The sequence below is a fragment of the Myiozetetes cayanensis genome, unplaced genomic scaffold (assembly GCF_022539395.1).
Source record: "Myiozetetes cayanensis isolate MyiCay16 unplaced genomic scaffold, myiCay2020 scf16, whole genome shotgun sequence".
Lineage (NCBI taxonomy): Eukaryota > Metazoa > Chordata > Aves > Passeriformes > Tyrannidae > Myiozetetes > Myiozetetes cayanensis.
In genome coordinates this window covers 14,878,463-14,904,776 of record NW_026087270.1, presented here as the reverse complement: position 1 = coordinate 14,904,776, position 26,314 = coordinate 14,878,463, and the positions used below count along the sequence as shown (strand labels likewise).

The window sequence follows — 26,314 nt, the reverse complement described above, 5'->3', positions numbered from 1 at the left end:
TTTTTCTAGAAAACAGGAATTCATCAGTGTCTTTCCTACCACAAAATTATGACAGCAAAAGCTTAATTTGGGCAACATAAGCTCTATTTGTGCCTGTTTTATCAGGTACTTGAGAGCCAAAACACTATTTTCAAACTGGATAAAGACAAAACCACGTTAGACATTTCACCCATTAGTAAACAAAATGCAAAATCCATTACATAACTTAGACAAGTAGTTTTCTACTTTTATTTCAGAGATGTTTTGAAGTCCTCACACTACTCCAAAGGAATATACACAGAAATATGGCAAAAGAAATACTCAGTAGGCTTGCATTTGCTGTAGTTAAGTCTGTCAGATCTATAAGAAAGGCTCCATTAATTCAAAGCCATTCTCTAACACATGGCCCCAGCTCACAGCACACAGAAATGGGTGTGTAAGGTGCAAACAACTGAGAAAAAAGTCCCGAGATTCTGTAAATGCTTACAGAGCTACAAGGTAATAAGACACAGGCAGTTTAATCAAAAGTCAGTGATTTTCAAGATTCTGGCCAAATCAGTGGGATATGGTTCAGATTCTAGACACTCATTACTTACAACTGTGATGATTTTAGTGATAAGGACAGAATAAATATGTATTTCATTCTACTACGTTGCTTACTGACATGAGATGGCACACGAGCAGCTTCATTTCTGCCCTTATTGTGCTCACTGTAAATTAAAGCCTTGGCTCGCAAAATACAGAGAAATGCACAGTTCTTATTTCAAAAGCTCCCTCTAGCTTCTCCTAACTGTTCATTACCAGAGTTTTCCTGATGATCTGCTAGAAAAAGCAGCTTAGAGTCAAAGGTGGTCTCATCAGTCTTAGAGAAACACAAGCGCATATTGTATAACCAATTTCAAGTAGGTTTTTAATTTGTAAAAGCCACACAGTTAAGATGACGTTAAAAACCCACCCCCTTCTTTTGATTCAAGATCAAAGAGATTTTTAGAAAAGTGACATAACCCTTAGATGTCCCAGAAAACCACATTTGCCACAATTAACCAGCTTCAGCCTCCAAGCCTCAGACACACAGAGGAGCTGGAACGGCATGTTCGGAGCAGCGAGGTTTTATTGCAGTTGTGGGCACGTTCGGAATAAACAAGCACAGGTCAAGTTCCCCACGGCTTCGTTCCAGCCTACGACAACCAGGGGCAGATGGTCAAAAAGGGAGCTCAAAATGACTGATCTGGGATTGCATCACCGGGTCTCAAGGCGGTGCAAATCAGCACAGCTCTACTGAACCCGCCGCGGTCCCATCGATTCACGCCAGGGAGCATCCGATCCATCGACTCCAAACACAGTGGAGGCCAGTGACACTGCACAGGTGAAATGCTCAGATGCAGTGGTACAGATGCTTCTTTTTATCCGGGGACAAACTAAACCCTCCGGTGACTGCCCTGGGGTCTGACATCGTAGAAGCAGAAATGACTGAGATCCTATAGCAAGAGGAATTAAGGAGGTAAGAAATTCTAAATAGGCTCTACCTGCAAGCCACCCCAGAGTACTCTAAGCCAGAAGGATACCTCAGAAATCCTGAATAAAATGTCTTCTGATAAAACTTGAACCAAGGTGGTTAAACAAGGTACCTGGTTTCAGAGATGCCTAAGGTCTACTCATTCTTTAACATAAAACTATTAAAGAGCAAATTGATGCCACCACATGCATTCCAGAAAGATGAAATGAGAAACCCGTCAAAAAGACGGCACATAAATAATGCAAACAGAGGAGGGTGTTAAGTAATCTTCCAAGAACATGGATAACTCCTGTGGGAGAAAGGTGATGCTTTAAAATTTTCTTCATTATGAAAGAAAAAAACAACACAGTTCGCCGTGGATTATTGTCGACATTTATCCATCACAGTTTTGTTTAAACAACAAAGGATGGATTTAGCTGCAAAGGCTGCATGTCAGCAGGACAGAAGAGGACACTGAAAGTGTGGAAGAAGAGTGCAGCACAAATGCACATCTAACACTGCCCATGGCTCCTGGGCCAAAGCATCACCACGAGCAGTCACCTTCACTGCTCTCAGGTACCAGGCTGAATCCCAGCACGTAGAGCCCACAGGGAGAGCACACACGCAAGAACATATCACAGAGATCAGTCCTAGCGTTGCCAATCCAAACTTGGTAGGAGCCTCACTCCTCCTGATAATTCCCTTTTATCTTCAGCAGCAGAGCACATGCTTTAGGAGTCAAAGTCCAGTTCCACTGCTATGGGTGTATGAATAGGAAAGATTGTGGCTACTTAGAAAGCATATACATAACCTTCTATAGTACCCTCTGTTCCTGCAGCACACACAGTCCCCACTATAGATATCAGATCAAATAAAGACATATCAATCCAGCAGCTGCTACTGCCCACTCAACCACCACCCAGAGACTGGACTAGAAACACAGATACCTTTAGAAGTAAATGGGAATAAAGGGGAACTTCAGACATTTGGCAGATCATCACCAGAGGGACTGTGGCCCACATCTTGTGAAGTGCTGATATAGATGAGCAGCAAATAATGCACAATCTCCCATATTCTTTTCATATATTTTAGCTTCATCCTATCTTTATGCACTTTTCCAGAGATCTAAGATTTCACAGCATTAAAGCACTCTGTGTGCTATCGAAGGGATAAAAAGACACATTATGAGTTTAAAAACTGAGAATTTCATGGGAGAGTTAAAATTGTCACTAAGGGCACACCAGAAAGAATTACTGATTTTTCAGACTGCTCTGACATCAAAGGATTAAATAAGAAAACCAAAGTCTTTTATAAACTCAAGCAAACGTACAGACAATGTCAAAGCTATTTGGTCACAAATTGGAGCCATCATTTTCACTTTGAAGGCCTGCACAAGAAGTTATTCTGCACTGGAACTGCCACAGAAATTGAAGGTGGAAAATGAATTGGACAAGGGAAATATGGACTTACAGTTCTGAAAGAGTGTAAAGTGCTATGTAGAAGCCATATTTATATGAGACACCTGAATGCTAAAGACTTTATTATTGCCCATCACTGACTATGATGTATGGGCTGTGGTTGTCACACACACGGAAAGACAAACCTGAATTGGATTGCCCTCTGTGGAATGAAACTCTTTGTCCCTTACAGGCAATTATAGCTACTCCTCATCATCACTGGAGTGGTCTCACACCCTGCATTGTTCAGTGGCTATTTGTGGATGCAGGAGAGGGTCCATCACCTAATAGAGCTGGTAAGAAAGGACAAATTATGAAAATATCAAGTCCCTATTCTGCAATATGCAGAGGACTGAAACCAGACTGGACAGTGAGTCAACAATAAAAGCAGATTGGAACAGTCTCAGTTTGTCTTGACTTTGTAATTTGCTCTAACTGGAGAACTGTATAAAGACCACCTGCCAGTCTAAATTCTGTGAGCTCACTTGGAAAGGAAGCTCTGAGGCTCCCACCTGGGACAGATTCAGACCTTCAGCTTTTGCAAGATGAGCTGCACCAGCAATCTCCACTTGTATCTCTCAGTCTTCACTGTTTTCATAGTAAATTACATGGTTTTGCCCCAGTACTTTATATTAGTACTGAAATTATTTACAATAACTCATAATCATGAAGACAGCAAAAGCTCTGTTAGAAGAGGGGAGATGGAAGACAAAACTCATGCTCTGAGTTCAATAGAACTGACAAACATCTGCTATCAGGAGTGCCATAGAAGAGGCCATTGGCAGGAGTAAATAGCCATGAATCTATGCCACCTGACTACTAGAACTCAGTATCAAATCCATCTGTACACACACAAATATCCAGCAAATTTCTTCTCTAACAAGAGAAAGCAGTGGGTCCACTTAACTGATTACATTCCCTAGAAGTCTCCCAGCGTTGGTCTTTTAATGTATTCCTCTCTAAGAACATTTGCTGTATATATATATTTCCATTTTCCTTGAGATTTCAAAAGAGTTGGCATTGTTAACTTTGAATATTGCTAGTTAATTGTGGGCGAGAAAAGACAAATTATGGGCAGGGGAACTGTTCTGGGAGGATTTAGTGTATTTGAATAATTTAGACCCCTGCCGTTAACGTGACAGGATTGTTTTTCTCTTGCAGTAGCCTGCTGCTACAAGAATTAAAACTGTCATGGCAGGCTACAGCTTGGGCTAGGCCTTAGTAATGAGCTTTATCAGTCAATAAATGATTTTATGCAGCAAATTAAACTGTAAATTTGGTTTAGGTGGTAAATATTTAGAGAATAAAGATATCCAGCTAATGAGGAAGACTGGGTGGGGGAAAAATGTAATGCAAATGTCAATCCTTTAAATCTTTGGTAGGCTAAAGCTCTGTAGAAAGTTTACTGCTGCTGCCTCCTTTGTTTTTCTTATCATTTTTTTTTTGGCCTTTGTAAACAGCAAGCAAACACTATCTCAACTGTATTTACAGATGCTGAAGAAGGAGGGAAAGACTTTTGTGGGTATTGTGGAGCCACAATTTCATGCACTCTCTTGACTCTGGGATTGAAGCATTAAATGGCCTCACGTTGAAAGCGCTTGTGCAAGAGAGACATCGCAAGTTGCTCCTGGCTCTAGTCCCCATCTCTAAACCCAGCTTACATGAAAAGACGTGTTTGGGCCTCAGCTTGCAGCAGAAGGGAGCAGCAGCAGCAATCAGCACAGGCAACCAGTTTAAAACATTCCCCTTTCGAACAGGAGACTGCTTCTGACAAGGCGACCTTTCAGCCCCCGAGTTCACCTCTCCCTCCCGGCTCACCCAAACCCTGCACTGCTCTGTGGCCCATCCCTGAGGGCACATGCACAGAGAAAGGGATTCTGAGAACACCAATCGATCAACAGGAGGAACATGGCTTTAAAAGGCACATCTGGATTAACATGGATGAAAGTGCCCGAACAAATCAGCTGCATTTGCTCAAAGGTCAGGTGATTAGCAGTGTGCTGTTCCAGAAGCAGACAAGGAAACACTCTACCAAAAGGCCGGTTTCCAAGATGAGCCCTTGACTTCCAGCTATGCTCCAAGGACTATTCTTTCTCCAGGGATGGTCTGGAAAACTTATTAATTTTGGCAAGGGCATTTATTATCAAGATGAAAATTTTGCATGTAATTTTTCTTTTTTTTTCCCACTCTGGCCAAAAAAGTCAGCTTTCAGAGAAAAACAGTATGGGGAAAAAATGTCAGTCAGCTCCATGAAGAATTGCTGGAACTCACCCTAAAGCTGGGAGTGTTAACCTTGTTGTCCTTTATCGGTTTCTAACAGTAGCAGCAGTTTTTTTTGTGATTTCTGCTGGATCTGTTATTCTATACTTTCTGACAAGAAAAATATACGCAGCCCCTGATACAACCCGTGAAACAATGGCTTTATTTATGCCTTCCAGGTGACACTGCCAGATGGTAAAATATCACACAAACAAAGCCAGAAGTGCCTGTACACTATGTAGGGCTAACACAGAACCTACTCCAAGAGAGAGGAACCATCTCCTTTCCTGAGAATCAACAAGAGAACCAAGAATCAATTCCAGAAATTCCACTTTGAGCTGGTTCCAGGCTCAGACACAGCACAGTGCACAGAGACAACATGCAGAGAAGCCCCCAGGCTCTGTGTCCCTGCACTGAGGGAGCTCCTTGCTGATGCTCAGGTCTAGGTTAGCCTTGACCTTTTAAAAACCAGTTGATAAGGCATAGAACAAAGACTGCACAAGGCTTTAAAGCACAGTTTGAAAAGGACACAGTTACATATTGAAAGGAAATTGAGACACAGAATACCCTAGTAAAACTCAGTCGGACCCTCACATTGTACACTCCAAACAATATGCTATTAAGTGCAATAAATCCAAACAGCACCCTGGAGATCTGTTTGGAAGATCAGAATATATATTGGGGATATAGTATGGAAGGCTGTTTTTAACATGAAATCTGTTCAGTTGCAAGCTGTTGATGTTAACTGTTTCTTTCAAGACCCAATATACTAATGCAGTTTATTTACATGGCAGAGAACAAAACTTCATGTATCACCTTCTCCATGCCTTTCTTTGATTAGATTGCCTCACTTTAATTACTAAATTCTGTTAAAGGACTTTCCACACAGATGTAATTTTATGCAGGTGTTACCTGGTGTAATGAAACCAGATGTTTCCATCGGAATAGGGCTCCCTCATCTGAGCTGCGTGTGCTGCTATGGCCTGATTTGTACATCCATCAGCTCCAAACTGAAGAAAAAAAAAATGCAGTTGGGGATGTTAACTGAGATCAGACTGTGAGCACAAAATGGGTAATGCCACCTGTTGTCCCCTGTTACATGCAAAAGCCTTCCATTTGTACACAACTTTACTTTTAAATATCTTCCCCTATTGTTCCCATTTTGATTAATCCTGCAGGCTCTTTTGTAAAGCATTTAGGAGCTTGGTGTACAGAGACATGGATGTATACATGGAAAAGGCAAGTCTGTTCTTCAGTGAAACCTTCTCATTGTAAAAAAATCTTATTATTATAAAATAATGACTGGCCAAATGGCAGACTAAAGGCCTAAAGTGACAGAAGTGCCAATAAGCAGCAAGACAAAGAGAAGAATCAAGCCCATATCACACCTAAGCTGATAGCAATTCTGGAGGAGTTAGTGTAACACCCAAATTTTGAATAACTTCTCTGATTAACCCAGTTCATCAAGCACACCACGGTCAGAGAAACTGTTACACACCAAACAGCACTGTCTGACATTGGGAGAAAAATCCTCACCATCATGCAGAGGTAGAACCCAGGGAATCAATCAGCACAGAAAGTCTTTGACAGTTCCAAAGTGCCACAGATTAAATGTTCACATTTCAACCCAAAAGGAGCAAACCCAGCCCCAGCTGGCTGGGTCAGTGACTCCAACTTGGCAGTTCCAACATGAGCCCTCTCCTTATTCCTCCCCATTGTTCTGTCAAGCCCTGATGCTGCACAGACAGCACCAGCCCAACCCTGGGACTCCAGCTCGTGGGACTCCAAGCTCTGAACAATGAAGAACGAGGAGCCCATGGGCACTGGCTGAAAGTTCAAAACCAACAGCTAACAAGCAGTGGCACAAAAGCCCTGCCAACCAGACAGCTCAAAACGGCCAAGACACTCATTCTTTGGGTTAGTTCTTTTAATATTAAAAACAAACAAATAAAGATAAAAATATTCAGAAATTACGCTGCCCTCCCCTCCTCTCCCATCTCTGTTCCCCACTAAGCTTTGATCCTTTTGTGAAGTACACATGCATTTGGTGGGCACATGAAGGCCAGTCTGCAAGGTGGGCTCTTGGACATCAGGAGGACACAGAGCAAACACAAGGTTGCACAAGAACACACACACACACACAAAAAGCCATTTTATATTAATAGGCTCCAAACCTCTGTCTTTACAATTGCCTTTTTCAATGAATTAATTTTTAATTTGTGTTGTTTTCAGGGGATTTTTTTAGGGTGGGTGAGGAAAGGGAAGATATAGGCTAGTCAACTAAACTACTGTCTGCCCTCATTATTTCAATTCAGGGACTGACAGTACAAGACTTAATATTACAATAAAGCAAAACTGGTGTCAGCAAAAAAAAAAGTTTCGATGACACACTGATATGGAACACTATGATACACTGGTAAAAACTATGTGAAAACCAGAAACACATAAGACTGCAATTTAATCTTTTTATTTGAAATATAAATATTGTTACTATCAAGCTTGACAGTATAGAAAATGTGTGCCCTGCAGCCTTCTGACAAAACAAAATTTATATTTAAAACTTCCTGAAATAATGCCTTTCATATGTGGAGTTTTGTCACATTGCAGCGGCTCTGAGCCTACCTTATGGTCCTGCACCTTTAATTATTTTATGCCTAGAAGACACATTTTAAATAGAAGAGGCGGGTTACAAGAGTTTTGACAGCTGTGGATGATTAAAATACTGACAACATGCACTATATAAAATTCCCTGAGGTTTTAGCTGGGTACTCACGCGAAAGTTAGCGATTAGATTCCCTCTCCCACCCACCCACCAAATCCCACCAGTATGAAATGTTCGTATCCCTGGCCTGTTACCCCCTTCTCTCTTTGGGCAATGCTAAACCTTTTTTTTTTTTTTTTTTTTTTTTTTTTTTTTTTTTTTTTTTTTTTTTTTTTTAATATCTCAAGGCCACATACTTGAAAATTGGTCAACAAATTTGATTTAGTAATCTGTTCCCATTTAACAAATACGCAGCCAGGTTTCATGACCAGCTGTTCTGTATCATTGCATGAATGGAGGGAAGGGAAACCATTTAAAACGTATGAATGGTTTTAGGTTTTGTTTTCACCCACCCCCCACCTTTACAAGAGTGTTATAACTGGTGCTAATTTTCTGACCTCTTGACCTACATGTTTGGGTTGTGCAAAACGTTATATTATTAGGGGAAAAGAGTGTTCCCCAGTTCAGAAAAACACTACAGGTGCATTCTTGACCTTAACTCTGGCAGCTGCCTCCTGACTTTGTACACTTGAGTTATATGCTTTGGATAAACTGGGATTCTACCCCTCAAGTTCTTCAAATTAAAAGCTGCATATGAAAATTATTAATTACACTGACCTTGAGCTGTGCCTACGACTATGTCAGTCTGTCCCTCCTTTATTAGACTTCTGGCTAAGGGGTCAAAGAAATTCTAGAAGTGAATCACCTCCAAAAAAATACATGAGCAATTGTAGAGTCAGGCTATCCGGACGTAGGCATAAATTACTGGCTATTTTTATTATTCTTTTTGATTCCTTTAGACACTTCAAAAATGCAAGAAAAGACAATGAAGGAAATCTTATCACCCAAAGTGCAGACTTAGCATGTGGACATTGCTTTAAACCTCAGAAGAGAGGTTTGTCATAAGGCAAAGATGGATTTGGGATAAACCACTTTCCATCCTGATGGTGGGAAAGCATCTCCTCGTTCAGTCCCATGAAGTTCTCTGGCAGAGGTGAAGTTTAAGAATAAATGGGAAAGAACAAATTCAGTGCTCTAAGTAAAGTAGAAATGATCCAGAGATATTGCAAGTCAGAAAGAAAAAGCAACATCAAGTCTGGTATCATGGAAAATGCAGAAACTCCCAAATGCCACACTACATAAGGGGTAGAGGGTGCAAAATCCCATCGATTCAACCCAAAGATTCAACTTCTAATTTTGTTAAATCTTTCAGAGCAGCTATTCCACCAAAATAACAGACTTTGTGGTACCAAACACAGCACCTATTGCCAGGCAGCACCTGAAGGAACATGGTGAAACTGAGGCTCTTAATTTGTGTAACAAGACACAGACATTTGTTTTCTCTGGATGCAATAACAACTTCCCTGTTGGCCTCCATCCCTGAATTCTACCAGCTACAGCGACATCTCAGTGAATCCAGGGGAGGGCTGAGCAGAAGCACCCACTGCTGGAATGCAATCTCTGCCAAAGGAGACCTTACATCAGTTGCCCTGTCCACCTGCTTTTCGTTGTTGTTCAAGTTCTTAATAAAGCAAAAAGAATTAAATGCACAACCAGGTGTCCTTGCCTTCAAATCTTCATTGTTACATACAGGACATTGCTGAGTATTTTATGGCTGGTGCTGTTTCCTCAACAGACACTTCCCAGTACAGATGTGCAAGCACTGGTCTGTGAAAAACAGTGACTATCAGAGCGGTTCAGCCACACAACTCAGCTTTCTGGCTCCTCAGTTTGTGACATTTATCACACTGTATATTATTGGTTGAATCATCACTTTCCAACTGATTTTGGATTTTCATAATGTGCAGCTTCTGACGCACACGCTGATCTGCTCAGGGTCTGCCTCTCATCTTTCTTTGCACAAGTAGTTACAGCTTAGTATTTTTGTATCCAATTATGAAGAAAGATGAGAATGAAATGGGAAATAAAAAAGTGACAGGTAGAATTACAGAACAAAATGGTATTGTATGCTTGCTCGATGCTAATTGCTTTTCTTAACTGTTTAAGAACTGTAGCATAGCATAAAAGAACCCCGTGCTAGTGGTCTACCAGCCATTTTTGCCGTGGTTTTAGTCAATTTAATCAACTTAGTGGCAGCTCTAATACATTTTGGCTGCTGAGGATCTCAACACACTTAACACAGATGACCTTTATGGCACCAAAAATGGAGTATAAAAAAGTAAACAAATGCTTTTATGAAAGAAAAAAATGAGATGTTTTGGACTAGGTGAGCTTTCCTTACTTTTTAGCTTACAGAAGTTTAACTGTTTAGGTAAATGACCTAAAAGTTTACCACTCCTGAGCACCACCATTACCAGTAATTTATGCTTCCTTTCATGTGTTTCTGCTTACTGTTATTGATACAACTTTTAAAGTCAGCTCAGATGTGACTTGCAGACAGGGCACTGCTGATGAGCAACTGGAAATGAGAGTAGCCAAGTGGCAGCACACCAAGGTAATATCCTCCAAATGAGTAATTCCCCAATACCTATCATTTGGGTATGGTTCTCAGAATACCTAAAGACTCATTAAGAGAGACTAAGAACTGCTAAAGTCTCTGTGCACCAAAAATTACAATACTAATGTCGTTCTGCTGCTGTTTTTCAGTACTAGAAGTTACAGAAGGTAAGTAGGTGGGGGAAGAAAGAGAATATACTTTTAAATGACCTTAAGCAGATAACCAGATTTTCAGTTTGAGCTTCAGAAGCAAGGTGGGCAGTAATCTTAATACCAGCATTTTCTCAGGAGGATGATGTTATGAAATAATGGACATAAACCAAATAATAGCTATACCCTTCCTTGGAACTTTGTGAAACTCATCTCATTCAAATTTGACAGCACTTTGAGATCCAGACAGCCAAGTGCTGCAGAAAAGCAAGATGCATTTAAAATTGAGCACTTTGGGCTTAATTTATGTTTCCAGCTACAGCTTTTGGGATCCTGTACATTAGCTGTATATATGCTTTTACATATTTCTAAGAAAAATGGTCCTCAGAAGATGATAAATAGCATGCCTTACCAGAAAATATATGACAGGTTCTAAAAATGGTACATTTTTAAACTGGTATAGATATTTATACTTGCTCTGATCCTCTGAGATGTATATTGAAATCTGTAATATAAACAGCAAAGGGCATTCCAAGACAAGCAAATTAAAATGAATTCTGCATCATTCTCTCCTGTCCTATTACTTTAAGTTCTCAGGAGGCCTTCAAAAATTTGTATGTGAACTAAAACTGTATGTAAATCTAGTAAAAGTTACTTCAGACAACGCTAATCTTTTATTAGATCACAGTGTAACTGATGTTTAAAATAAGAAGTTAGGGCTATTATGACAATATATAAACAGACTGTGATAGACTATCAGAAGTATGCTGTGTCTTTATAACATTTTACATTGTGTTTTCCTACATATATATTAAAATGTATATATCACCATCAATTCAAGATGAAAGAACCTTATTTTTGAACTTTATTTTCTTTTTTTAGAAAGTAATATCATCTCCATCTCTGAGAAAGAGCTATTTATCACCATCTGATAAAACCACTGTTCATTCTTAGTCTCTTGGCAGTAGCTTTTACTCTTTCCTCTTGGGTTGCTTTTCCCAGGTAATAACCCAGGCCTGGGCAGGACCTCCCCAGCCTTGGAATCGTTAGTAGTGCCAGACCCCCCTTAACATCTGTCTACCCTGTTCTGGAAACGCTCTGATGAAGTCTGCATCATTACTCAATTCCCTTTGTGGTTACAAAGTTTTCCTTCCAGTCATCCTAATGCATCTTGGCTGAAAATTAAATTGGTTTCTTTTGAATTCCCTCAAGTGGAGAGAGAACAATAAGCACCAGCCTTTGCGTAACTTTCTCATATTGGAAAGACTATCACAGTGATTTCTCTGTAGGTTTATCAGTTCCCACAACTTTTCCTCATAGATCATGTTCTATAAATTTCAGATTTTCCTGTCACACTCCACTCAATTTAATATGTCTTCTTGATATGTAAAATATGGTGCCCTGTGAAGTTCCTTAGCTGTGCACACTCCACTGGATTTTTTTTTTTCCACAAGGACATTATGTGTGACAAACCCAAAAGCTGAAATCAGGATAATTCATCAACATCTTACCCCTCTCCCCAGGCCAGTTATTCTTTCAGAGAAAGAAATCAGATGGATTGGCTAAGAACAAATCACTTCAATGTTATGCTATCTTTTAGAACCTTCTTATCATCAGAATAGATAGAAAGATTTGTGGGTTGTTTTTTTTTAAGGTTTGTTCCAGTGTATTTCCAGACATATTGATTGGGCTGACTGGTTTATGAATTCATAAACCCTTGGTTTTTTCCTTTTAAAAAGGTACATACAACACTTACACTTTTCTCATGCTTTGGGGTTTCCCTCATCCTCTAAAATTCTCAGAATTCTCCTGGCTTATTAGGAAGAAAAAAAGGAAGAATCAAAGCCAAGGCATACCACTAGAGTCTAGATCTCCAAAACTTTTGACTGTTGGGTTTTAGGCTCATTCCTGCAACAATTCAAGATGTTTTCTCATACCCAAAATATCTCTTCCACCAGTTTCCCAGCCTGGTTGCTCCTAGAGTACACAGCATATCACTCTGTCATTTGATTATTGCAAATACACATCACTTCTAAATAACCTCATAAACACTCAAAAACTGGTATGTGTGACAGCTCTTCAGAGCCCTCAACCTCGTAAGCACATTGATACAAGCATCAATTTACAAGCCATGGATCACTCCCAAGGTGGAGTTCAGAGACTGCCAGAAAAAAATGATGCCAGTGCCATTTTCTGAGTTGCAAGGGAATTACCCTTCCCTTTTCTCCTCCCACAGTGCCAGGGGCTCCCTGACTGGCAGCCCCTCACGGGCACCCCAGCAAGGACACTGAGGACACACCTCAGTCAGCACTGCTGTCGCTCCTTCTGTGTCCCAAGGAACAGGAGAGAGAAGGGAGAGGCAGAGCCAGGGGCTGGTCCCAGCCTCGCCACCACTTCCCCGCTGTGTTTCTGGCAGTGGGCTGCAAACACCCCTGCTGTCACTCCCGTGTGTGACGTTCCACACGCAAGTAAAGTGGCTGCAGGATGGGTTTCAGGTTTGTGCTTAGCTGAGGAGAAACTTTAGTAGTGGAAGGCAGGCAACTCGAAACTTAGCAAGCACTAAACGCCCTTAATAAAGAGCAGAAAGAAATTGCTGTCTCTGTGAGCTGCCCCGCAGGAATACTTGTAATGTACCACGGGAAAAAGAAGTCTTTATGAAGAGCTGATTCGTGTGTTATGTCACTTGTACACTAAATGCTATGTTATCTTCTGAAATTATGGAAAGGAGGAGGATATTTTTAGTAATTGTTGGCTACTCAAGCCACTGAAAGAAAGTATGTTTCTCTGGGTACAACTAATTCTGTTTGTGGTTTCAGAGACCACTGCCAATGTTTCAATAATATATACATTACGAACTGCTACAGCTGGCAAGGTGTATCTGTGTTGTCTATTCCAGGGAAGGATTTTGCTGCCTATTCAAAATGAATAGATTCAGAAGTGGAATCCAGCATGGAAAATGAAGGAAGGTCAGGGGAAGGGTAATATTTATGGAAGATTGAGCGTTTTAGTGTGCTACTGGCTTCAGGGTCTGTGCTCCCTAAAAATACTGGATTTTGTGCACCAGAGTGCTGAGCAGACAGAGTATAAGTAAAGCATTTGTTTGAACCTTCATAAACAGACAGTTGCTTAGTATTCAAAAAAACAACAACAACAAAAAGGGACTTTTACATTTTATGCCGCTCTAGAGCAGAAACGTTTTACCCAAATAAGCAACCCCAAAAGAGCTTTTGAATCAACAAGAGCAAAGCCTTCTGAAACGCACCTTGGTGTTGGCAGCTTGTAGGGCAGATGCAGGACCCAATCCCCTCTCCCCACTTCATACAGAAAGGTGCAGCTTTCTGAAATGTTTCTGTGTTGTGGGACTGCACGGAACAAGTGCAGAGCTGTAAGAGAGATCTAAAGGACGGATCGAGAGCACAGAGAGGTCTGAAGGTTTGAGAGAGACATGGGGAAGGTACCTGATACCACTCAAGAATTGCCAGACGTAATTAAGATGCAAATAAACAATGAGAGTTAACACTCCACAGCTGAATTAATTTCTTGGAAATACATGAGAGCTACAGAGCTGAAGAATGTGGGAGAACTACTCAGTGCCAAGAGCTGCCTCGTTCAAACGTGTAAATCTCACAGGACTACACAAAATTCTTATCCTCTCGTGACTGACCATTTATTGAACCAATGTTTGTGATCTGGGTATACCACACCTACAGAGCCATTTTGATAGAAAAGAGGATGAAAATATCAAGTTCTGTAAATACAGAAATATGGAAAACAGTCATCACTAGCAACCAGAAGAAAATAATTTTCGGAGCTTCCAATTATCCGTCTTTAAGCATTAAAATCAGGGGGTGGGAAGACACAGGGGAAGAAGCACAGCAAATAAAAACAGTAACCCTAAAAACACCCTTGCAGAATGCACAGTGATTTGGGCCTTTGATGTAAAACACATGAGCACTACTTTCCTGCTCTTCCACGCCCTTCCAAAGGCTGAGGCCTCCCATAGGAACATTTTTCCATGACAGTGACCAAAAACTAAAAACTCTTTACATATTTGCACAACAGCTCTTCCAGAGTTCCTATTAATATCAGTTAATTACAGGTGGAATATACCCTGTATTTCCTCATACCAACTTGGCATCGATTTTCATCTTGGTTAATTCAATGCTCAAACTTGTATTCACTTTAGTTGGACTAAGTAAGTCTGACTCCTCAGACTTATTTTCATGTGCCTGGGAGCAAAATTCCAGTTATATATCTATATTCACTCTGCAGCCAATCTTTCCATATCTGGCATAACTTTGCTCACATCCACAAACCACCCTGAGCAAGAGATGAGCAGTGCTCCAAGGTTCAAGGATACACAAGCAGGTCCTGCTCTCTGTTCTGTTTCCATGCACATTTTGTTTTCCTGCTCTATATCAAGTGACTTACAGGAAGCTTACAGTAGTGGAAAGTTGTAATTCATTTGAAAAAAAAATCTGCTTTAAGGAACAGGCACCTTCTTACTGGATCTTAAATAATATATCACATAATGCAATTATTCTATGTCTCCTGGTCATCACATGGTCTTGGGGAAATCAGAGTCAGTTTTTTAATACTGGGTATGTAGGGATCCTACAGAATTACACAGAACTGTATTCTTCTCTGTGCATAACCTAACCTCTCACCAGAACAAGCAATTTTAAAAAATTATGATCCATTCTCCATTTCACATAAACACACATAAAACTGAAATGCAATAAACATTCTTTGGGATGGTTGCTTACCCAAAACATACCAGACAATTACACGGTATGCTGTTTTAATTAGAAACTCTCTCTCTCTCAACAGGTCCCATTTGAAATGTGTGACACTCCTCTATAGTCCATGGCTGGAGTTGAGTTGCATTACAATCACATCTCCAGTCAAAGAACGTTGCCATTTTTTCCTAGATCAGACACCTGCTATCAATTTGAATGGTATCTGATTGAATATTTGTGCAGGAAGGACAAGAATCAATTATTCATGAGTACTAAACAATAGACTGTATAAACACAGTTCATGAACCTGAATCCTTTACAACCTAGCTTATCTTCGATACATTTATAAGGGCAGTCACATCTTTTAAACAACTGACATATTTAAGGCCCCCAAAAAGGAGGGAGGGATAAAAGAGGAAACATGTTTTCATTAAAGAAAATGTGAGATGTTTTGGATTAGGTGGAGTTTCTGTTCTTTTCTTATGAAAGTGGTAATATTTAACTGTTTAACTAAATTTGACTGAACATCTCACGTGACAGCCATTTCCCTGAGACTCCCAGCTCAGATTCTGCTGAACCAGGCCATTTGGGTAACTTAAATGAACACAAAAATATATGCAACTTTTGGATCCTTACCCATGAGTCTGTGTGAGTTTTGGACTCTTACCTGTTCTTGGCAATTAAACGGAACAAAACATTTTGAGGGTCTCCTGTCCTTAGGTCTTCTCCACTGCAGGAACCTGTGTTCTTTCCCTGGCAGCCTCTCCTCTTTTAGGTTTCCAGTACAATTCAATTAAGCTCAGCTGGCTCTGCAGTGCTGATCTGGTTGGATGCATGCCAGCTGAAATCCTGCACCTTGGTGCCTCATCTGAGCGTCGTAATACAAATGTGGCTGATGTCAGAAGGGGAAAAGCCTGATCCACCTTTTCAGGGGAAATGTAATCCTGACATCATGGTGGAACAATACAACAGAGACTAGTAAATAATGCATTCTGTTAAAATCCTTCCTCTCTCCAAACAGGGCTGTTAATGTTGCTGTCATGTTTAATACATTTTTATGTATACTCCTTTTATTTTCTGTGCTGGTTTTGCCTGGGGTAGAGTTAGTTTTCCTCGTAGTAGCTGGTATGGGCTGTGTTTTGGATTTGTGCTGAAAACAGTGTTGATAACTCAGGGATGTTTTTGTCAGTGCTGAACAGCAGTTACACAAAGCTTTTCCTGCTCCTCACCCCACCCCACCAGCGAGGAGGCTGTGGGGGCACAAGGAGGGGACACAGCTGAGAAAGCTGGCCCAAGGGATAGCCTAAACCATATGGTGTCATGCTCAGCATATAAAACTGAGGGAGGAAGAAGGAAGGGGGGATGTTTGGTGTTGTGTTGCTTGTCTTCCCAAGTCACCGTTACACACGATGGAGCCCTGCTTTCCTGGGAATGGCTGAACACCTGCCTGCCAGCCTAAGTGGTGAATGAATTCCTTGTTTTGCTTTGCTGGCATGTGTGGCTTTTGCTTTACATATTAAAGTGTCTTTATGTCAAGCCACGAGGTTTCTCACTTTTACTCTTCCAGTTCTCTCCCCCATTCCACTGGCGGGTGAGAGAGGGAGAAGTTGTGTGAGCCCCATTTGCCAGCTGGGGTTAAACCACAACATTTTCTTTTGGCAATGGTTTAAATTTCAATACAAATGTTTAAAGCATGTGACATTGCTGGAATTACAGTATCTGGAATTACAGTATCCACATTTAAAGTTCCAAGATTACAGCTTCTAGTGGTGAGTGTTTGAACTATCATGAAATACAATTTGATTTAAAATCAATCCTCTGATTGAGTTTTAAAAAGGCACCTAGTGCTGTTTATTTGTTTTTATGGAAAATAATACAGGTAATTAATTTCCTTCATACCTTGAGTGTCTGAGTTATGAAAGTCTATAATGCAACATGGCAGGCTTGATGAATAACAGCTGAGGTGATTTAGTTTAGAGCAAGTGATTGGCAGCCAGTGATTTTGATAAAAACTTGTGTGATATGCAACGGGCACCTCAGCTGTACAACCAATTCAGTGAAAACAAACTCAGAGTGAATAAAATTTCTATCATGTTACATTTTATGCTGGAGAGTTAGAGAGAAGGAGGAGGACGTAATTCTTTCCTAGATCTAGTAGCTGCTGCTTTAAGAAAAGAAATGACAAGGTTATGGGTTCTCCCTCTGCCATGCACCTCCTTCATAAATTTTAGCATTAAATTATAAATAAAACATATGAAGACTCAGCTCAATGAGAAATATGTCTGGACTTTGGCACTGCAAAGGTCTGCACAAATCCATACAAGCTGCTTAACATTGATTTTCTTTGGCGTCTCTTGCAGCCCTATGCGGGCTTTGCAATGCAGGAGGCAGACATGCCTTTTATTGTATCAGGCCCTTTGCCATTAATTACAGACATGCCTTTCCTTAATGACTGGGCACAACTGGCCTGTTGATCCCCTGGCTGGATCACCAGAGGATGTAACCAACAGCACAGACCAGGACCATTGACCATTTGCTATTCCTGGCCTCCCATTCTCCCCATCCTCTTTGCTCTTTGCCAAGGAGAGATTGGGGATGGCACCCCAACAGGCTGAGTTCTCCTTGCTCACCTCTCCTTCTGTGCCTGTTTCTTCAAAGAAAAAATAACTAAACACACATCTCCACTCACCTTCAAGTAGAGGTCAGTGGGGAAAGCAAGAGGAAAGGCTCATCTTTCATACACCTAGAAGTGCAAAACTCCACAGCCGAGCCAGTATTAATCTCTTCTTCCATGTGGAAAGCTAACCAAACCTTCTGAGTCTGCAAAACAGTGGAAAATTTAAAAAAAAAAAAAAAAAAAAAAAAAAATAAAAGATTTTGCCTGTGGTATTTTCACATCTTCGCGCTGGCGCTGGCTAGAAAAGCAAATGGTCTTGGTGGTTGGTGCATGGGGCCAGGAGTGAGGAGCCCTGGGCTCTATTCATACCTCTGCTACTGACTCACTGAAGCAGGCTGTTTGCACAAAATTCTTGAAAAGCACTCATTAATTTTGGGAGCCCAGTTTTTTTAGTAGAGACATGTAGGCGCTGAGCACCTACCGCTTCTCACACAGCCAGGGGGAGATTCTGGCACTCACTGCACCACTGTCAGCCTTCCAGACCATGATCTGGACCTTCATTTTTGGAAGACACAAAACACTCTTCTATCTGAGTCAGAAAGCTGAGAGCTCCTCCTGTGCCCAAGAGTCTTCCACAAGATGCAGGACTCGGCATTTAATCGTGACACCAAAAATTACTGCACCCAAGAGCTTGAGCACTTCCCTGTTTCTCCCACCCACTAAAGGGGCATAATTTGTGTGTCATAAGAGTCCTTCGACCTCCTATTCTGGTGTGTCACAAAACCTGGCAGTTCCTCAGGGTGAGATCTGTTTCAGAATAGCAAAATTTACCGTAACATTTTGACGAACCTTAGATGGCAGTTTGACTCATGTCTGTGCATCTTTCACCAAAAAGTTTATTGGAGGAAAATTTTTTAATTTTTCCAGATTAGTTTATCCTGAGCAATATTCCCCTATGCATAACGAATATGTTGAATTGCTTTTGTTAATAAACCTTTCATATCAATTGCATCCTCCTGGTTAAATTGGGCTGCTTTAGCAAGAGCTACTGAAACACGGATCTGATTAGGAAAAACCCATGTTGGTGTTAATTTCATGTTTTATTTATTTTTACTTAACTTTGACATATTTCCGGGAAGATCTATCAATAATAGCCAATCTCCATGATTGGTTCATCCAAATAATGACTGTTGAGCATGTAAAACAAATTGGGCAGGGCCCTGCATGAAGAGCAGGAGGCAGAGCTCTCATCCAAATCAATTCTCTCTCAGATACAAAAGGTCACTGATAATTATGCGCATGAATCTAAGAACGAAATTTGCCTCGCTGAGTGGCATTGCCTCCTCCCTTGCAATAACACAGTAAAGAGTAAAGAGACAGAATTCACTCAGACATTCCCTCCGTTGTCCTACCAGCTGAATGCCAGGTTTCTGCCCACAACTCACTCACTGCTGAATTGCCTGCATTCAGCCTTTCAAAACCTGATGCTTTTTTGTTTGGTTGGTTTTGCCCAGGGCAGATTATACATGGCTTGTTTTTCCCCTCAACTGACTCCACAACTCTTGTGCTCCTAGAGAGTTGTCCTCCAGATTTATTCAAATCATGTGGGAATTTAGTTGTTGATTGAAGAAAAACATGGTGTTTCACCGTTAAGGTCTAGATGTGAGGTCCTGAGTCTCTCACTGAAATGCAGAGAAAGATTTCATCTTCAGGAGCTCTGCCTGATTTGTCATGGTGCTCACAGATCCTGTATTGTCAAGTTGCTGGTCTTCAGTGGAATGCCCTCATCTACAAGAGACAAAGGTATTTCATCTCCTCTACTTCTTTCCACCCTCTGAGCAAATCATTAAGAAAAGAAAAAAAAAATTAAAAAGCCAAATAGGTGCTATTGCTCCACAAGCAGAACACAATCAATAATATTGTTACAATTTAATATTTGAGAGAAATATGTTTAGAGAAAACAAGAAATGAGAAAATCAAATCAACCATGTCTTAAAACGCCTGGTGAACATGTCCCTGGCCTTATGTCCTTTATGGAAATTGTGCTTATACAACAGATAACTCAGCAATGCAGTCAATAACTGGCAAACTTGATACTTCCAAAGGCACTAAGGGGGAATGTCAACCCACACTGATGAGCAGCTTTGAACCCTTGGCCTTTCAGAGGCAGGCTGACAAGTTAACAGGCTTTTCTCCCTCAGTTGGGAAGAGGGTTTTCATAGCCTATATCCCTACAAATAAAATGCAATCCAAAAGTGCTGGGCACATGCCACGTTTCTTAAAAGGGTAGGATTACCAGCGCCTCTTGATGCACTGCGGGATGCCGATGGATGTTTGTTACTCAGTGTGGTTTTTCCAGTGAAAAAAGGGAACAAAAAAAAAAAAAATCCACGGAATCTCTTACGCATGGGAAAATGCATCCACCTGGCAGAGAAGCAAAACGGAGTCTACTTGAGTTAATTTCTCCTCATTTATTTATATTTAGCTCTGCAATAATGGTCCAGCAGCTCCCATTCCACTGAAACAGCTCAGCATTATCTCTTGAAATTAAAATGCTGCTGGGTAACAACTGGAAGTGCTTTCTGCATGTGGCTCTGAGACAGGGAACCCCTTTATTTATTAAACAGTAGCAGAGGCAAACCAAAAAGGATTCTCTTGGGCTGCATGGGCAAAGAGATTAAAGGAGGTCTACTGGTGAGTCAGGTGTGTTAGTCAGGGGGAAGTTATGTATTTACTCCTTCAGTCTGACAGACTCTATCAGAATGTTACCACAGTGAAACACACCCACAGAAACAGGGATCTTAGGGTCAGCAGACATATAAAGACCATGTCAGCCAAGTCTGGGGCACTTGGCTTCACTCATCCTGAGTCTAGGGGCTGGATCCTCTGTCTGTAAATCAGAACCATCTTAAAGCCCCTACAGAAACACCAGTTTGTATTCTGGCTTCCATGCTCCTTTGTATAAATTTAACTGCTATGAGAAATGGTTATTATTCACTGCTTTAAAAGGAGAGAAATTACCTGAAAAGCATCTAGGTATTATTAAGAAAAGGGATAATGCTCTTAGCCCTCTCAGGCACAGATTCTACAGCTCTTATTTCTCTCTTTTTCTTAGATTGTCCTACATTTCCATAGCTACAAATGTTATTTGTGGTTGGAAATTATGCCACTCTCTTTTTATCCCCCTATCCCATAAACATCCATTTAAATTTTAAGTCTAAGTCTAAGGGTTTGCTGCTTTTGCTGGTTGCTGTTTGCAAGCACAGTACTTCCGTCATGTTGTGAAAACTGTAAGTATTTTCAGTTTTCAGAAGTAACAAAAGCAAAAGTGTAGGCTCTGTAATTTTCAGAAGTGGACTTCAGTCAAGCTTGGTATGGAATCCCACAGAATGTGTTCTTCAGCAACTCTGTTGTTTGTATTGAGATATCTGGTGAAGTCTTTTGGGAAAACATACCACATATCTCTTTAAGGTCCAACCAAAACATCATCTATCCTGCCCTCAGTACAACAGCCTTACTGCAATAAATAGTTCAGGGGACAAAAAAAAAGTCTTCCACTGTAAATCATACTAACCAAACACTGCTGGGCCAAATTCTCTATCCTCCACTCCAGCGAGATGCTGTTAGTTCAACTGGGAGTCTGATTATTTGACAAAATTTAGGAGGTTAAAATTAAGACAACATAGCTGCAGTCCTCGAAGAAATTATTCTGTTCTTATTTTCTTGCCTCTCTTTTTCTTGGCACCAGGGGACTTTGGGTCAGAGCTAAACAGCTTATGAACTCATTTCCTAAAATTTTCAGTCTCCCAAAAGCTTGCTTTCCTTGGATTACTTTTAATTCAGCCAATTTGTAACACATATTCAGCCTGTATCCTCCACAATATTTTATGATAAATCCCATTCAATTTCATATGTACGGTTGCAAGCTTTATTGCTTAACAAACATTTCATCTACTCTCCCATAATTTATATCTGAATGGGTTTATTATAGACATTGCATTTCATTCATTGTGCAGTTAATTCTGCAACATGCTGCCTGTTTTCTGTATGGCCGCTCTACCATTATGTGCTTTCAGTACAATTGAATTTTTCCTTGGGAGCTTTATAAAATGGTTTATGAATATGTAATACAAATTGTATTAACAAGGCAAATGTACTTTTTATTCCTTTTGTGAGCATTTCCAGTCAATGACTGGTAAGAAAACAAGCATGGTAGCACATCTCCCTCAATTTCTATTCACTAAGGCTGCCCATGCAATATTATTTTTAAAAGGCCCATCACTTCAAAAACACAGATGTTTAAAAATTTTGCTTGGTGCTGCAGTCATCTCCATGGAAAGGAGCACAAGAAAGCTTTGTAAAATTACTTCTCTCTTTGTGGGGACTTAGCACCTTCTGTTCAGGTAAAAGGATATTTGGTAGATACCGTTTTGAAAAGGCATCACCTTTTATCACCTCCATTTCAGGTAGTTTATTGCCTTGATTATCATTACGTATTTGTTTTGCATTAACACCCAGAAACACCAGCCCTGTTGCATTACATGCCTATTGCATATTAAAACAGAGGCAATCCCTGCCCTAGAGCTGTGACTGACCATACACATCCACGGAGACAAGCAATGGCTATGATCAAAGAATGGGAGGAAGAACAGGGTCAGAGAGGGTTACATCACATATGACATATCCTGTGTGTTCCCCAGTTGCTGGAGGGACTATGTCATGCAAGGAGGAGGTAGAGATGATGTTAAATGGCCACAAATTTCTGAGGGAGCTCCTGGGATGACAGTCAATACATTCATATACATGAAAAATGAGAAGCAATGTGTCTCTTTATCTAAATTACTTTGCTTCCACTTGATAGAAAGCAATTTGCACACTTGCAAATGAAGGCAGGCCCTTGGCTTCTGAGAACATGGGAAGCTTCCACACAAAGGGAGGTAGAACCTTATTTTACATCATAACCTCAAAGCCCACAACAACACCCTTGTTAAGCCTCACAGGGGGATTTGCTAATTCGCTTTACCTGCTCACAAACTTTTTTTTAATTTTCAGACCTTTAAAGAGCATTTAAAACCCTGATAAAAACTCCTATTAAAAATCCCATCCTTCCACTCATCATCTCGGCCCGCACACTTTCTAGAACAAAACTGTGTCCAGACACTGGCTGATGACTAATGGTTTGCCATATGTTCTTACTTACAGCACAGGGAATTAATTCCTCAGTGACATGATGGGAAGGCTAGTCTTCAGTAGGAAATAATGTGGTACTGACAGAAAAATAAAGGAAATGGAAAAAGTCTGAATATATTTCTGCTCAACTGTACAGATTACAAGAAGGGACAGCACAAAAAAAAAATTGCTGCTGGAATTCAGATTCTTTTGAAGCCTGCCCACAGGCTCAGTAATGTCTATACTTCTATACTGGGAGGAAAGCAATGTTTAGCAGGGCTGCTTTCCCCCTAGTATTAGATATAATAGAAATACAGCAAGGTGGATTATAGACTAGGGTTTGTCTGGCTTCTGCTTTCAGATCCCCTGACACACACGTGGAAGAAAATCCCCAGTGTCATTCTAGATCTCTGGAGTTAGCCTGGATTTGCAGGGAAACCATCATGAATGAAGAGCAAGTAAAAGCACATGAAGGGACTCTCACATTTCATGAAACTTATGTGCTTGTAGAAGCATTCCTATTTTAGGAGAGGAAAGAGCCCTGCTTCTAAAGAAGGGATCTTCTGATCTGCCTTGCATAAGCAAAGTGGGGTTCAGCACTGAAACACTCAAGCAGAGCATCTCGTGCTTTTCTAGATTAAATTCACGTTAGGACTCAGAATTAGCAGTTTGCATCACTGAGCTATACCCACTCCTTATTAAATTTCTCCAATGACAATTTTAGTGGTGTTTTATATTAGTGTTAAAAAAGGACCTGAATAAGATGTAAGAAATGTTATATTTTAAATAAAAGTCCAGGTAATGTGCCACTGGGGACCTCAGGATCAAATGAGCTTTTATATTTTTATGTAGAATGTAATCACTTTTTTCATTATTGTGGTTGCTACATTACTGTTATTAAAGAGTTTATTACTCTGTGGGGGATACTGCTCATTGGAATTACATGTTTGCAGACCAGCAGAGACAGTGTGGCTTCAAACCTTAATTCATGATGCAGCCACAGGACAACAGAACATCAGCACGCTGGGACTGGTGTGACATGCTGGGTACCCAGCACAATCCTGCTTGTACCAGGGAAAGTCACTGCTATATGGTCATCTGGTTTGAAGGCCTTTACTACATGCTGGGTTTCCAGCAGACTTCTAGGGAAACTGGCCAAAATAGAGCATGTAAGGAGCGGGCAAATTGGCCAAAAAAAAAGGCCAGATATTACAAGAAATGGAAAATTACCTAACAGGCCACTTATCCCTATTCAAACTTCAGAAAACCTTAGAACTTCTCCCTAGACTGTTACACAGCTATCATTTATTACCAAGGTGACCTTTATCCCCCTCTTGGCTTTCATGGGAATTATTTTTGAAGAGAGTAGTCAATTTATTAGAAGACCCACTCAAGCCCCACTTTAGAAGGATTCCCACTGATTTGTATTTCAGCAACCACCACAGTGAATATGACAGAGAAAAAGGGTGCCAGCTCCTGGAACATTCTGACTCCTCACACATTTAATATCTCTTCTTCTACCTCAGCTCCAGCCTGCACTCATGAGGACTGTAATTAAGGAGGGCTGCTCATTCCACTAGGTTTGAGTCTCTGTGCATCCCATAGCTTCCCAGACTAATCATACAGTTAAATGTACACATCCAAGAAAGCAAACATTATTACTGAAGTCTCCTCCTTGGGACTCCTGTGATGTTTAAGTATGGGTGGTGCTATTCCTCAGTGTTTCACTTGTTTTCAAGGGGGAAAGATATCTATATGATATGCTAACATTGGAATGCAAAACATCTAAAGACAAGTCTAATAAGTGTGTCCATATCATTACCTATTGCTTCACTGAGACAAGGAAGGAATCTCTTTGAGGAAGTGGGAAGGAATGTATTATAAAAGCCTCTTAAGAAAGGCAACTGATCCATACTGCCCAAAAAGGTTCTAGAAGCTGACAGAATAAATAGGTCTCTCTCCTTTATCTCAACAATAGAAACATCACCTTGCTCCATTTTCTGTGACAAACTGTCAAATAAATACCTGTCCTGAGTATAGGAGGTAATGACACCTCACTTCCACATACAGTGGCTCCTTTGATTCCATGGCATGGTGGAAACAGTGGGTCTGAGCATACAAAATCCATACATATTAGTATAACACAGGAAAATCCCAGAACATTTATATTCGTGAGAGTATTATCCACAATATCTGCTACTATCATTTATCAAATCTGTCTTCCAAAAAGTTGATATTAGATTTCATGCCAAGGAGAAATGATACCCAGGCTGGGATCACCAACTCTAGCGTGAAGTATTTACTGTCTATGACACAGGAACAGGACTTAAATTGCCATTTTCCCTTTCAATTAAACAAATCCAAGACCTGAAGAGCTTCCACAGTTGTCAGTGTAGGGATGAACTGCTTGGGTGAGGAGATACAAGCAGTACAAAGGTACAGATACATCACTGTAGCATCCCACTGAACACTAGGCTGAGAGTCCTGATAGTCTTGCCTTGAGAGGTGCCCACCCTCCTCCACTGGCAATTCCTGAGCAGCCAAGTTATTACCTTGAATAATAACCCCTTCACTGGTTAATATTCCACATCTTGCAGATACTCTGGATGATACAGAATGCTATGGCAGACATCACTGCTTGGGCAGAGGCTTTTGCAGGAGAAAGGGCCCTCAGAATGGGCACACAGGCATGAACCAAAGCACCTTCCAATAACCTGGACTACCACTGGCAGTAATATAAAATCAGCTGCTGCTGTGCTTTAACCACACACATTGTTTTGCTTCTAAGCAGGGACATAAGCAAGCAGATTCCCAATTCCACTGAGTTAAGGAGATTTACACTCACCCATAGCACACATGCACAAAATGAACTCTGCCTTTACACAGCCCCACAAGTGGGAGGCACTCCCCTGTCCTTGTACACCCATTCACACATCACACATCGTGTAAGCTCATAAACCATGTCACGCAGTAATGAGATCCAAGTAACGCACAATCTACAAAGTAGTAACATCTGTAGTTAGACTATTTAGCTTAAGTCACAAGGATTAACAGTCCCCATGGTTCCAGGAATACACTAATCACGTGCAGTGATCACAGAAGAATTGTGGTCATCTGGCACTGCCTGGCTGGCCAAGTGATTTTAATTTTCTTTTGGGATAGATACTGGATCTTACAGACCACTGGTCTGTTGCCTTCTAAAATGAAAGAATTCTACAGCCTCTGTATTAT

At 40.7% G+C, this 26,314-nt stretch overlaps 1 long non-coding RNA gene across 1 annotated transcript in view; it reads right to left on the bottom strand.

Moving 5' to 3' along the window:
* LOC126637926 (uncharacterized) overlaps positions 1-26,314 on the bottom strand; it is an 85,561-nt gene that overhangs the window by 16,972 nt on the left and 42,275 nt on the right. Inside the window, exon 8 of the long non-coding RNA XR_007628466.1 lies at positions 6,103-6,200. This is a non-coding gene — a long non-coding RNA (uncharacterized LOC126637926). The remainder of the gene's footprint in view (positions 1-6,102; positions 6,201-26,314) is intronic.